The sequence below is a fragment of the Cavia porcellus genome, unplaced genomic scaffold (assembly GCF_034190915.1).
Source record: "Cavia porcellus strain 051 isolate PalLab524CR breed Dunkin Hartley unplaced genomic scaffold, mCavPor4.1 scaffold_9, whole genome shotgun sequence".
Taxonomy (NCBI): Eukaryota; Metazoa; Chordata; class Mammalia; order Rodentia; family Caviidae; genus Cavia; species Cavia porcellus.
In genome coordinates, this window is record NW_026947492.1 from 31,851,249 (window position 1) to 31,867,534 (window position 16,286).

Genomic DNA, 16,286 nt, shown 5'->3' on the forward strand with positions numbered 1-16,286 from the left:
CAAAAATATGCTTTTTAATCACAGAAATTTTCTCTGGAAAGGAATTAATGATTACTTAATCTAGTTACTTTAAGCCCAGAAAGGTATAGTGATTTCTTCAGATAAACAGCTAATATATATCAAGGATGAGACTAGAATGTAAACATATATGTTTGGTATCCACCTAAGTCTCTTTCAGTTCAAGTAGGTATTCAGTTTGTAAGATTATGTTGCTAACACTGAGTGACTAGTAAATGCAAAAAAAAAAAAAAAAAAAAAAAAAAAAAAAAGGAAAAACTCAGGCAGGCTTAAACTGCAAATATTCCCACACTGTAGGAGTGACCTGTTGAGTAACAGCTGTTTCCCCAGTGATTACATAAACAACAGTATGAATAAAGGAGTCTGCATCTTGCTTTAGTAGACAAATCCTATAGGGCAATATCTGAGCACAGAGTTCCCATTAACTTCAAAGGAACTTTAATTTTTCCTTCAGCTCTGTGGGGATGCTAAGCATGACACAATGCAGACCAATATCTTTGAGATAAAAAAAAAAACTTAAAAATTGTATAACAGTGGAATAATAAGAAAAACGTTCTTCACCCTTACTTGTACATACTCCATTTTTCTGGTAATCTTCCTTAATCTCCAAACACGTGGGTCTCATTCTTTCACAATATTGCTTCAATCACAACCACAAAATCTAAGCTGTGTCATCTCAGGGAAATCTAAAGACAGTCTGTTAAACAGAAATTGTATCACCTACATTATTGATCTGTGTACTTACCCCACGGGAAGCTCAGCTTGCAATGCAGTTTGCTAGAGCTATGTTGTCTGATGTTACTACTGTAGACACAGCAGTAAAAGACTTCCACTGCTTTCAATGAAAGATAAATACCAATTATTTCTTCAAAAAAATTTTAGTCTATTTTGTTCTCACTAAGACAAAACATGTGATTGAGTTTAACTTTATGAAGAAAAATGGTTTCTTCAATTTACAGGTTAGGTGGATGAAAATAAAATCAGAAATAATAGAGCCTCTGGTGAAGGCTGTTTGTCCGTACTGCTTTATGGCTGAATGCATTAGCAGGAAATGCTGAATGCATATTCAGAAAGAGATCAAATCATCAAACAGCAAAACTGAGTGCAATCCAGAGATCGGATTCAACAACTTGTTCTGGAAGAGCCTAGGGGTCCTCCTATGAGAGCTACTTAAATCACTCAGAAGACAGTGATTCTACCACTGGGCTCAATTCTTATAATCACGTCATCTTCCACACTGCCACACTGGGACCAAGTTGCCCACATGTGAACATTTTAGAGAAATGTTAAAACTGTCAAGGTATGCTCAACTATTTCAAAGAAAGAGACATTATGGTAGCTACTGTTAATATCAAGTTTTCTTGTGGTGAAATACTGTATTGCTTACATTGTTCTGCTCTGATCTGCTTTGTTATGGCCTCTTTTGTATTAATCTCTTTAAAATAAAAAAATTAAAAACCGTATCAGAAAATTAATGTTCCTCGACTATAAGTATATCCATAGACCAATGAGCTATCTAGTGTACCAAGAGTTTAATCACAAAATATTTGTACTCTTTCATAAAGAATAATATGCCAGCTTTCTTTCCTCCAATACCAAATTAGATCAGATGACAAAGTTTAGAAAATTTTTGGATATCACTAAAATTCTACAACAATGAAAATATAAACAGTATTTCTCAAGTTTAAATGGGAAACCTTTTTAAAATTTGATACTGGCTGAGTAGGTTTAAAGTAGACCTGACAAGTATGCATTTGTATGAAGCTCCTAGGAATTGCTGATCACCACTTGAGAAGTAGAATTTGTCTGTGCGCTGTTAGTGAATGATAAAGTTTTGTTATAATGAATACTAATGTTTATCAAGTAAATAGTATGGTAAGTATTATGTGCCAATATTTATTATGCCTAAGGCTTACAAAACGTGCCTGAGGAACATGTTACTGCCCTCTTGTACAGCTAATGAAAAACGAGCCTTAAAAATGAATTATTTAATGTGAATAACATGAAAAAATTACAAATGGTTAGAAATGGGATCTCAGTGTAGGGTCATCAGGCTTAAAAGCCTTTTCGTTAAAAATTACTTATTAGGCAAATTATGGATGGAATACATTCATATGCAAGACATTTTTGTAAATGTTGAAGAGACAGAGCAAGATACAGGACAAAGGATCCCAACTCATTAAGTTTGTATTTGAGTAGAAAAGATAAAATTAAACTGACAAATTATACAATTAGCTCCTTCTATCCTGTGAAAGTTAGTTCTGAGTGTTCTGTAAGATTATTTACAAAAAAAAAAAAAAAAAAAAAAAAAAAAAAAAAAAAAAGAAAGAAAAGAAAAGAAAAGTTAGGCCAAACCTGGAAAATAGGCTTCCCCAAGGAAATTGGATTCAGAAATATGAGTAATAATTAATTACTCAATAGGAAATAGGTAAGACTGTAGGCACTATAATAGACCTACTGAAGGCAGGTGGATATTATGTCCAATACCCTGTGGGAGAAAAAAAAAAAAAAAACACTGCATTCAGATATAAGAAGCATGAAATGCATCTGGTCAGAACAGCCCAGACCTGCTTATGTGAAAACATGAAGACCATATAAACCATTTTATTAATAATGGTGTTATCTGAAAGTAAAAAAATATGCGTGAGAATTTTAAATAGAGATCTTCTATCATGAAGTTCATAGATTTTAAATGGTTCTCTATCACTTTGATAGAGATCAACTGTAGGGAAAAACATTCAGGAAGATCTACTAGGATGCAAGTGTCACTAGAGGAGGTGATGCAATGGAGATACTTCACTGTCTAATTAGTGATGGACTAGATATGGGAGTTTACTTCTCATAACAATGTTCATTATGCTTGACTTGATTCAAGTTCATTAACTTGACTTGGTTAGCTGCTTTACTGTAACATTTTTGTCTTACTGTAACAATAATTTTTTAAAAAGAGGAAAGATAATTTTGATACTACTGTACCACTGAATATAAATTTTACGAGTTCAAGAAATTCAAAGATCTCATGAAGTGCACCACCACATGCATTCATTTCTTGATCTTGTCACAAATTATAGAAAATAATTTGCTAGGACATTGCATGCTTAGTATTCTTACATTTCTGGAGGTAAAAATTCTAAGTACAATAGTAGAATGATGTTCCTTTTGGAATTTTTGATATGGAATCCATTTCTTTTGTCTTTTTCAGCTATTAGAGCCCACTTGCACTGCTTGCCCCTTGGCTCCTTCCTCATTATCATTTTGCTCCCTCCTCTATAATCTCTTTCTGTGACTTTTTAACTTTTCTGCCTGGCTCTTATAATGATCCTGCTATTACATTGGGTCTAATCGCACAATCTAGAAAATTCTAAACTTCATCTAAAAATTCTAAACTTCAGCATAACTTGCATACGTAGAATGGTATACTTCCAGATTTCAGGGATTAGGCAGTTAGTTGTACCATCTGCTGGAAGGGGCTTGTGCATTTACCATAGTACATTCTGGATATTTTTGTTATTTTGAAGTTAAATTATTCAAAATAAACCTTCTATTGAACTTAAAATATAAAACATGGATGGTTAGCTTCAAGTCTGTAACTTACCCAAATTTCACTCACTAATGTGATGAATAATAATGCATCAAAAATCTTATATTTTATAAGGATAACAGGAATAAAAATGTCATATTCTTAATAAGCTGTGAATTTCAATAAATGATGTACAAAATGAAGAATGTAGTTAGAAAAAGTCATATTTTAATGAGACTTCACTACCTTGCTCATCAGAGGAAACTTTTATCTTGCTTTTCTCTTTACTAGAAACATGTGAATGAATAATCTACAACCCCCCACAAAGTATTATTAAAAAGAAAATAAAGTTTAAAAACTGTATAAATTTGTTACTGCACAATATGCAGTCCATAAAATAAATTTCCTAAAATTTATTTTATTTCACCATTATGTAGTCAGAAATCAGGATCAAATCTTCTGAAGAAACTAATAATTTTCATTTTTTATATTTCTTCATTTAATTTGTAAATTAAGACTTGAAGACATTGACTGATGTGAGATGGATTTACTGTGATGATGTCAGAGGTATTATCTGAATTTAAAATTTGCAAAATTAAATTCAACTCTATTGATTGCTGATGTTCCTTTCACCCGAATAGTTTCTTCTATAACTTTTATCTTGTAGTCTCAATACTTCAATCACTCTTCAACCTATTTAGCTGTTCTTTAAAAAGCAATCTTCCTATATTAGGTAAAATCTACATAAAAGAAGTAAAAATGATAAGCAAACTAGTCTGATGTTTTAGCAATGTAAATACATACCTGTGACCACTACTCAAGCCAAGTAGAATGGGTCACTTAATACCTCACTCATCAGCAACAAAGTGCCTTTAATTCATTGCATGTGTGTGTATGTGTGTTTTTTATCAGTTTCATGAACCTTTATGATAATGTTGTATAACTTTCCTTTGTTTAACAGAATTTTGTTTATTCATAAAATATGCAAATATTTTAATTTTTCCATTATGAATTGACTTGTATCTTTCAATAGATGCATTATTATACACATATATGGTATAATCAGAATACACAATGAATGTTTAAACTATAAAAATGTATTACAGTAAAAGACACATTACTTCTAGCTCCCCTCAGGCACTCTCTTTGCTTTGAATACATGTATGCTACTGCTCTTGCCGCTTTCTGAAGTTGTTATGATAGTTCTCTATCCTTACGGTCTTTACGAAGTGTAATTTTTAAAAATATAGCAAATATTGCTGTATTCTTCTGGGATCTTCCCTTAACAAGTATGCATTGTGTCATGGAATGTTTAAGTGTTCCCCCAAAGCTTCATAAGGTCATGGAAGTGACTGAGTCTAGTTTGTGTGACTGGTTTGTTGTCCAGCACTAGGATTGACGGTGCGAGTGCTGCATCCAGCCAGCGGCAGGGAGCCAGCACACAATGTAAGGGAGGGAAGGAGGTGTACTTTCTCCCTTTGGCCCTTGTCACTCTTGTCACCTGTAGCCCCCATGAATGGTTGTCCCTCAGCCATGTCCCTCTGCCTTGGAGCCAGCTGAATATAGACTGCAGCTTCCAAAAACTATAAAATACACAAACCTTTCCTTCCTTCATTTTGGGCATCAAGTATTTTGTCTCAACAACAAGCAAAAAGTAACCAAGACACAGTGACACTCTTTGATTCTTTTGATCAGGCTTAGCTTGAAGTTCACATTGTCTGCAAATAGAAGATTTACACAACTCTCTCAAAAACTGGCAAGAATGATGGGATAAATATGTTCAAAACACCAAGGAGTACTTTTAGAGATTAATGGCAAAGTGTTTTTTACTCTAATTTGGATGTAAATATTCACACCTTCAAGCATAACTTTCACTGATACATATTACAACATTTTAAACTTCATAAATAGTTATAAATAGGATCTATTGATACAGTATTAATAAATAAGCAATGGACAATACTTAGGAATTCAGAAAGACCTGTACATTCACATATCTTATGACAAGAAAATTCTAGAGTGCAATAGAAATAATTGTGTTTAAATAAATTTAGAAACAACTGTATATCCAAGTGGAAAAAAAAGTACGTACTTTTTAAACCAATTGTACAAAAAAACCAAAAATTAATTTCAGCCGTGACTGTAACCTTAATATACAGGCTCAAATGTAGAGTCTAGACGATTATGAGGGAAAAGATCTTCGGAACACTGGGTTAGGCAGTTTCTTAAGTAGCACTGGAAGCACTTTACCTTGAAGTAAATAATTCATAAGTTGCAGTCTATTAACACTGAGAACTTTTGTTCATCTCAAAATAATCATGAAATAAGAATAAAAATAGTTCATAAGAAAAAATATTAGCAACACATATCTCTGGAAAAGATTTTTTTTTGTTTGTTTGATTTATTGATTTTGTACTAAGAAATGAACTCAGGACCTTGCACTTGCCAGGCAGGTACTGTATTGCTGAGCTATATCCCCAAATTGAATTTTCTGACAGTGATATGTTGTCACAGATGCTTCAGAAATAAATAAGGCCAAACAGTAACAACCAATAGATACATACCATTTTTCTCTCTACTTTTCCATGGTTGAAATAACATGATCAACTACCATACTAGAGTATCTGCATGATTATATTTTCAACTACATGAGATAGACTTTAAAGAAATATTTTCATTTTTGAGCTTCACTGTTGAGACATCATATTAATTGAGTTTCACTAATGAAGAGAATAAAGAAATTAACAACTACAGGTCAAACATCACTGTTAGTAGCCAAATTCTAACATGTGAGATCTCAAAGCGAAACAGGAGATAGAAAACCCACACAATAGTAATTGTCTATTTTGATAAATTATCCAGTTACAGTTTTCAACCCTCCTATTTATGTGACTAGTATCTGTAAGTAGTATAGTCTAGTAATTTCTGTTGATAAAAAAATTTTACCAGTATTCTAAGAATAAATATTTTTCAGCAGGAAGAAAAGGCAACTATTTCATATTTACAGTTCCATAATATCATATTTAGTATAATGCAAAGTATAGTCATTTTGGTTTATGCCCAAATATTGGGTAAGGGTTAGTTACATGTATCAACTTGCCTACATTGTTACTTTCAGCTATTCAAGCAGAAAATAAAAATCCATTTCTGTGAAATATTTTAGATGTGATAAAAGTTCATAATAATAAAGATGATCCTGAATAATTTCAGTGGATCTGCTTCAATCAGTTAAAAAAATATGTCTTCTCTGAAGAAGAAGAAATTCTTCCTGTGGGCTGAAGCTAGTCTGTCCTTTTTTCCAGTCCCCCAAATCATACAAGCAGATTCTTTAAAATATGACTTTGTGAATATACAAAAAATCATATATTATGATTCTTTTTCTCTGGTGAAACCTTGACTGGTACAACTAATAATCTAAAGTACAATTATATGTCACAATTTTAAATTTAGAAAGTCCACACAGAAAAATAAATCATAAATCATAATCCACTAGGAATTCTCTCTCATTCTTCAAGCTAGTTTTTTAGATACTTAAATACTAATCAAGATTCACAAGCTTCAGGGGTTTTCAGCATAAATAATAATAGCAAACAGTATACTGAATATCATAAAAAATGATAACATTATAAGCATAAATCTGTCCTAATGTGACATATTGAATAGCCTAGAATAACTTAACTTTATGATTATTTATGTGTATTTGACTGTTTTACTAAAAGTTAATATATTCTGCATCACTTTTATATAAAAAGTTGTTTACTTAAGAGTATGGAGGTTGGCATATTTCATAACTTTAACTTTTAAGTTAACCAACAATTTCTAGCATATTATAAAATAACAACTAATCTTTGCAATATTTTAAGCATTGAATCAAAAATACATATAATATATTCTTCTTTTCACTTGAATATCCTGGTAGACATTTTCTTTAATTAGCAAAGTCACTAAGAAATGAACAGCAAATAGAAGCACCAGTTCAAACTACTATTCATTAAGTAGCATTTCCTTTCATAAAATATAGAAAATATTGATTCATTTAATGAAACAGGAGCACTTAATAACTTCACTCCCAGAAAACAAAAAATACAGTCATCTAATGAAAGACATCATGTGGCATTTCAGAGCAAAGGTTCTAAAGATTTTAAGGTATCAACATAAATTTATAAGAAAATGTCCTGAATGAAATTTAGCTGCTAATTAATTTATTAAATACTGCTTATAAAGTGCCTGACACTGTGAGACCTGTCCAAGGAAGAATTGGTCACTATCCTCAAGGACAGATTGCAAGTAAACCCAGATATAAGTCAGCAGTGTGCATATGTAACTCATAATAACATACTATGTAGAGAAACAAAGACCATCATCATCTAGGTAAGATACTGAAGCATGCTCAGGAGTCTGTAGGGCTCTGGGAAGAAGTTTGGCCAGTTTGGAGAAGAAAAAGTCCATTGCTACTGGTTAATGGCACCCAAAGACAAAAGCACTTTAATAAATAGCTCAAATAGTTTGTTCCCAGGTGCCTCCATTACAAGCAATACTGTGATTAAGGACTTTTTAAATCTTAATGATTTCTTCATATTGACTTCCTTAAAGTGGAAGGAGAATGTTAAGCATCACGACTTGCATTTTTTGGTTGGATAAGACTTATTTTACACAATTCCAAATTGCTTGAAGAAAAGTTAGTGAAATATTAACAAGTGTATCATACATGATGGATTTTGTAATACCTTTTAATAAATCCATGCAAAAAAAAGAAAACTTTAAGCAACCAAATGAAAGGAAAAAGTTTTTAAATTCTATAGCATTTTTATTCTTAGAATCACCTTACATTTATAAATATAAAGTTGGTAATAAACCCATGCCCTTGTCTCTGAATCAGATCTGTTTGTATCAATAAAATCTGGATATAGAGATTATTTATTCTCCATGTCCTACTTACACATTCTCATAAAGTATCATATGGATACTATGTTATAATCTATTCATTTGGCTGCTGTATCTTTACCTTCTGAAGTGTCATAAATCTTGTTTCAAATTCACTAATTTTCTAATCTTCAGTTTACTAAAATTTGGGTATTTTACAGAAAAAGCATTGTAACAAAATTGTATGCAGCAGATGATTCTCAAACTATAGTCCCAGATCATAATTTATGCATTATCTGGATATTTAATATGAAAATTCCCAAGACTCACACCACAATAACTGACTCAAAAACCTGATGGCATGGCCCAGCAATCCATGTTTTAACAAGACTGTGTACTCTGAAGCTCAAGGGTCACTAACCGATAGCATTACCTGTTACAAAGTACAATTCAATTTTTTAAAGAGATCTGCTTCTTGTTACCACTCCTTAGGTATGTGACATAGGACTAGCATCTTAACCTCTCTGAACTTCATGGCTAAATGGGAAAAATATTTGTAATATTTAAATGAATTAATTTATACAAGGCAAGAATTATAGTACTCTATATAGTCAGTCTTAATGTGCAGAGTAGATTATAACTATGGTGCTCATGATGCTGCTGATGATGAAGAATGTACAAGTGGTAAAGAAAATGTGCTACAGCTTCTAGTAAAACCTATTTTTATACAAACTTTCTTACCTGTTTTGGATAGTGACAGTTCAATGTATCTGATATGTATACTGATAAAGCAGTGAGAAATACCACATACCATTACTAGAAGACCCAACAAAAATTTCTGTTCCACGTACAGTTTCAGATCCAGAAAATAAAAAATATAATAAAAACAGGTAAATTTGAATTTCAGGGAGTTTGAATATCACAGGCTTAACTATATTCAAAGGAAAACTTAGAGCATACCTGTATTAAACAGTTGTCTCTCTGAAAATATAATTTAACTACATGTCTTATATTTAATCAAGCAATCCTATCACCACCACTTAGACCTGTGTGGTATTATAAAGTGAGTTAATTTCTTGCTAATTAGTACGTTTCTCATTGTTAACTAACAAAGAATAATAGTACCTATGGCATAGGATTAATGAGCATATAGAATATACATATGTATTGTGCCTAATGTATAAATATATAGATGTATGTGAATAACATATACATATACACAGAGAGAACTACTCTATCTAAAACCATCTTAGTTACTTTTCACTCTTTGTTGAGAGAAAATACCTGATGACCAAAGTGAATCAAGGGAAGGTTCATTTCTTACAGTTCTTGGAGGTTTCAGTCCGTACTCAGCTGGCTCCAAGGCAGCACGGCATAGTGGGCAGCTGTTCATGGCCACCATGAACAGCAAAAGCACACAGAACAGAAAGGAAAAATATGCCTTCTTCCCTGCCCTTACACTATATGCTGGCTCTACCCCTGGGTGGGTGCAGCACTCACACCACAATTCCAGCACCAGACAACAAACCAATCATGAATGCCATACTCAGCCACATCCACGATTGCAATGAGGATGGTAGGGGCATCTAAACACAAACCATTTAAAAAATGCGATTTATTATTCATAATACCTGCTTCATTTTACTTTTAAATTATGACAAGTAATCTAATTTATTCTTCAAAATAATGCTTTAGAATATTTTGGAGCTGAGGATATTGGTTAGTGCAGGAACTACTTATGCTTTAGTGCTATAACTAGGATTTTTAAAATGTAAAATTCTACTGGAATTCATTAACATGTAAATGCTTCTTTGACCGAGAGAAACATGAATAATTTATGACTGCTTACACAAAATTTTTTCACATTCATGTCTAAAGTTTAATATTCATTATGAAAATATCCAAAGCTTTTACTAAATTCTTGTAGATTTTTTAAAATCTGAGTTTCAAAATCAGCCTTGTAAAACAGCCCCATAGTATCAATGAAATTTCATATTTTCCAAGAAAATTTTTTAAAAACCTCAAGATTTCAGATTTACATGTTTTACTGCCTTTGGATGTATTTCCTGTGAGAGGCAAAAATCAATGGCTGAGTAATTACTTTAAGGTAATTTTTATAACACACAGATTAAAGCTGAAAACAGAATGGTAATTTCATTTTTTTCAGGCAGAGAGGTTTTTCAGTAAGACTTTCTTTTTTACAGCTTTATTTTTTAGCCGCTTTCAGTTCACAGCAAAATTAAGTAAAAGATAGAAACAATTCCCATATAATCTCCACTTTTAAAGACCTACATGGTCTTTATTATCAACATGATACATCACAGTGGTATATTTGTTACAACTGATGGTCCTGAACTGATCCATAACCACCCAAAGACAGTACCTCATATTATGGTTAACTCTGGTGTTACATAGTCTATGAGTTTAGGCAAATATGTATGACAGGTATGCACTATTATAGTATCATACAGAGTATTTTTCAGTGCTCTAAAAAAAATTCTGTTTCCCTACTTCTTCCCCTAACCTCTGACAACCATTTAATATTCTACAATCACCACCATTTGTCTTTTCCAGAATTTAATTTAAGCTAGTTGCAATTATACAGTATGTCAAATCCCATTAATCCCTTTAAGGCATTTTGCAGATTACTCCTACCTCTTTGAGTCAGTACCTTCCCCTCTATGTTCAATTGTCCTACAGATAGCTTTGTCTAACAGCTGTTAACTCTCCACGGTTTAGCTTGCTTATTTCAGCAAGATTATTAAAGTTCTGACCAACAAACGAGTGGCTACTTCTTATGTTACAGTACTTCCCTGAGTCACAGTATAAGCACATCATTGCCATTGTTTACTTTCTTATTTCTTAAGTCTACCTCTTTGGAAATATGGACTCTGTTTTTCATGACTGAATCACTGTATTAATCACATAGTCTCTCAAATATTAGATCAAACAAGTGATTTCTCCATTTACATATTGGAAAGTTTAAAACTAAACTATTTGATTTATCCAAGAACTACAAAATGGAGATTATTCTTTAAGCCTCATGTTGTGCAGAATCAGGATTTCAGAAGAAATATTGGTGATTAACCAATATATTTCAGTAGGGCCATAAACCTCATTTCTTGTCAGTCATCATACTTCTTGAAAAAAAGTTGTCTTCGAATATTGTCTGAGTATCCTCAATTCTGACAAATTCCTTAGTCTTAGAATTTAGCTTTCACATTTCAACTCCACTGAATTTGATTTGTAAAAGGGCAGAGCAACGTTTTACATTATTTGACCAATGTTCTCTATTATTAGAATAAATTTATTTTTTTCTTGACTTCAGAATACCATCCTTTCCTTGTATCATCTATCTCATTATCTTCTTCTCTGTCATCTTTTCTGTTTCCCTTCCTTTTGTCCATTAAGGTGACAGACACATTGCAAATGTTAGCTGGACTACATCGATCTTCAGTGCAAAGACTCAAGTATTGGGTCCTGACCTAGATCCTTGATCTCCCAAACAAGTGTAAGGTGGAGGTGCAGTGTCTATTTACTTAATTAGTGTTGGAGCCAAGATGTCTTCAGCTGTGGCCTTATCTTGCCCTTTGAGGTATCTCTGGCCTCACAGGCCACTACAGGCCTCAGCCAAGACCAGTGATTCAGAGATTCACTTACTACGAATCAGTTCCGTTCACCAGGTAAGGGCCCAAGGCCTAGGACTGACTCACAGATAAACATAGAAAGCCAATTAGTTAAATTTAAATCCTGCTCAGAGCCACTGGGTAGTGGTCTCCAAGAGTCAAATCTCCAATGATTTAGGTGTTATCACCACTTGGTTCTGTCATAGATTTCTCAATGGCAATTGTTTATATGTGTCGATTCCTACACTGTTTGATCCACCTCAGTGAATCCTTTACTTCTTTATTTTTGTCCACATCATTTATAAGGCCTACCGAATCCATCTTTTAAAAATTTCTTGAACTCAATTTTTCTTTCAATTATACAATTTTAACCTGGCCCAAGCCACTGTGATGTTACCCTGGATTACTGCAGAATCTCCTATAGGAGGTCCAGATACCATTATTACATTCATTTTCAACAGGATATCTGTACCAGATATCATATAAAGATACTTTATATATTTTGCATGCCCTCTATATTATGTTAATAATTGTTCTCTATATTATGTTAATAATTGTATCAGCGAACACCGAACAATCAAGCATGCCCTTTGTTTAAGCTCATTGTGTATAAAGCAGAATTAGAACAATTATTAACATAATATAGAGGGCATGCAAAATATATAAAGTATCTTTATATGATATCTGGTACACTCAAAATGTGTTTCTTTTCACATATTTCATCATTTCTAAATAAAATCTTGAAAAGAAGAAAAGATATAGAGGTTTATGAAAGAAAAAAGCAAGAGATAACGGAAGAGAGGAGGGAGGAAAGGAGAAAGTAAGCAGAGTGGTAGATGATGAGTGGGGAAGGGAAGAAGGGGAGAAAACAGAGACAGGCACAGAGAAAGAGAGTGAAAAAAAGGGATAGAGGAGAAAGGGAAGGAAAACCTGTCAGAATTATCCTCCCATTCTTCCTTGTATTCTCTAATAGGAAGCAACACAACATATATGAGTCTAGGTTTTCATGTTATACTTGCCTGACTGTAAAGCCTTCATTCTTGACTCTCTTACAATACACAATTTACTAGAATTCTCTGTGCCTCAGCTCCTTTCTCTATAAAATGGGAATAATGACAGTATTTTCATCATAATGGTACAAGAATTTTAGACATTATGTGCAAAGCATTTATAACACAGAGAGGCACAGAACAAACTTTCAGTTTTATGAGGCATTATTATTACTTAAAGGAATTGTGCTTCAACATCTCTGCACCATTCCAGGACCCTGGACACTAAATAGGAGCCTATATATTGATAAGTACTTATTGCTGGCATTGATTCTCCTGGAGGATATAGCTGGAAACAGTTGTACTGGAAAATGAGACATCTGGATGAAAAGAATAATAAAAACAGATGAACATATGAAGAAAGCAAAAAACCTCTTTAAACTCATTTTTTCCTACCAACTATGTTGAGATAAGGCCAGAGGACATAAAACCTTAGCTCTAATTTGAATCTATTCTTATGGAGACCTTCAGTGCATATATCTAAGAAAAGAACACATTAAGGAGGCTTACTGGATGACATTTTCCAGCAACAGACAAAATTATGATTAGACTCAGCACCTTGAACACGCCTTCTTGTCTTCACTGCTGTCCAAGACCAGGCCACGTTTTCATTGAAAATATCCCACTTCAGACTTCACACACAAATACACACACACACACACACACACACACACACACACACACACAGCTGCTAGAATTTCTTCTACAGCTCTCCACTTCTTCCCTTTTGCTTTCCTTCATTAACATTTGTTGATCTTGCTCTGGAATAAGGCTATTCGGCTCATAGTATTTTCAAGATGCATTTTAAATGACGAGAGGGGAAACTTGCTTCAGAATAAGAACTGACTTTCTGAGATGGGCTGTTTTGCTGCGTGTTGGTCTCACCTAATCAAGGCCAGGGGATCCATCCTGAGTATGAAGTCCAACAGTGTGATGTCTAAGGCTGCCAGTTCACTTCATAAAACACTTACCTTACTTTCTCAATATTAGAACCTAAAAGAAAAATATTAAACTTTATCTCATTATTTTATGATATGTTTTAATCAACAAAATGAATGTGTTTTTATTTTTTGAACCTCATTTGAGTGCTTGACATGTATGAACCATCATGATAGAACATGTTTCTCTTAATCTTTTTTTCTGTTTCTCTAACAGTATATCACAGATTGTGCAATTTATCAATAAAAGAAACTATCCATTGATTTTATTATGTTGTAACTTGCTGGACTTTATCGTATGTGGTAGTATAAACAAAATTGCCATAGGCAAAGAGATAATATTGAAACCATTGATCATTTTTTCTGGTAGCTGGTTCTAAATACTCTACAATGCTTTCATCCACTTGAATGGTGTTACACAGTCTTGATATATTTGATGCTATAGCATATGAAGCTATATTCAAATATTTCAAAGAAAAAGACTCTATGGTAACTACTATTAAGTTGGGTTATTTGGTGGTGAAGTACTAGGTTGCTAATGTTGTGTAATTTATTAACAATTGTTACTTTTTCATTATTTTATTGTGAAAATTTGTTTTACCTTTTCTTCTTAATATTAATAAATAAAGTAAAAAAATATAAAGTATCCGGGCATATTCAAAATTAAAGCTTACCTTTGGAAAAAAAAAAAAAGAAAGAAACTTATTTTAATGACAAATCTGGAGACTGAAGGGTTTGAGGCATGGTGTGCACATATGGTAAGGGTCTCTGCATGTTAACAATACTTTTTCATGATAACAATACTTTTAATGTAGAACTAACCAAACTATTTTGAGTTTCAAAAATAAAAATATAAAGTATATCTACATATATAAAATATGCACAAATATAGAAACCAGTTTTTGCAGTGAAAATAGAATCACTAACCAAATCATTAGATCCCCTTGTACATTTCCATACACTCCTTGCATAAGCCTGGGTTAAAGATGTTAGGTCATAGAAAATAGGAAATAACCAATCTTGGGGGAATAAAAATTACAACTGCACATTTTATAGATCTTATAAGAATTTAAATACTGTGAGAATTTAAATGCAAAGTCAGACAAGGAATGAAGCCATTGGAGGGGGAACTTGGTAGACATTTTGGAAACCTAAATATTAACATTTTTTGTACAGTAAAACAGAGAAAATGTGCTTTAATGAAGTACCTAGAATTCACATTATCCTGCAAAAATGACTGCACCACAAAATGAACAAACTTTTTCATTAGGCTAAAGGCAAAGGAAAGACAAAATTATTTCTCTCATCAAACCTGGGATATATGAGTGAAAAACAATAGATTAATTCCAAAATTTTAACATATCTTGAGTAAATCATTATTTTCTTTTTTCGGCTTTCGAGAAAAATGTCCTATTTTTTGACCCCTCAGGCCACGACTGATAGACAGATACAAAGACAGACAGACAGACACACACACACACACACACACACACACACAAACTCCAGGGTGGAATAAAGATGATATGGACTTCTATTCCATTTTAGATACTCTGGGTCTCAGTTTCCAAATGCAGCTAGGCCAGATGAGTTAGTTCAGTCACTTTTGTTGATTCTCTACAGCAACTCATTTAGAAGCCCTCTTTTTCCAATCATAGTCCAGAGCACAGGCAAATAAGGCATAGAAAATTCACACTGACCCAGAAATATCTGTTTTCTACTCTCCTCGTGCCTTAGCTTCATGATTCAGACTGTCTTATAAAGAACAGCATGCACAAGAGTGTGTTTATCAGAGAGCACTTAAACACTCTCAAACATATGTGATTAACCCTTTAAAAACAAATGTCTGTAAAGAAACAGACACACTGATGCTAATTAGTAGATATGCCTCATCCCATGCGTAGATGAAATTTACTGAAGAGTAGACTCCAGTCTCTGTGTATCACAATTCCTCATCACATCTCAGAGGAGCCATCTGAAGATACACATGCCACTCTAACCTTTGGGAACTTCTGCTTCCTTAAAGGTAGGCACTACTCAAAATATGCCCAGCACCAAAGTGACAAGGCCCTTGGGGTCCTCAGCTCCTTGAGAAGTAAGGAGAATGAAGATTTATTCTGTTAATGTCACAGATGACAGCAGAAAATCAGTAGGAGACAAGAGCAAGATACTTTATGGGAACAACAACTCCTTTTGTCTGTGCTTTTCCTTTCACGCAACATACATTCTCAGAAATTACCAAGGAAAACAAGATATTTAACCAATAAATTTAATC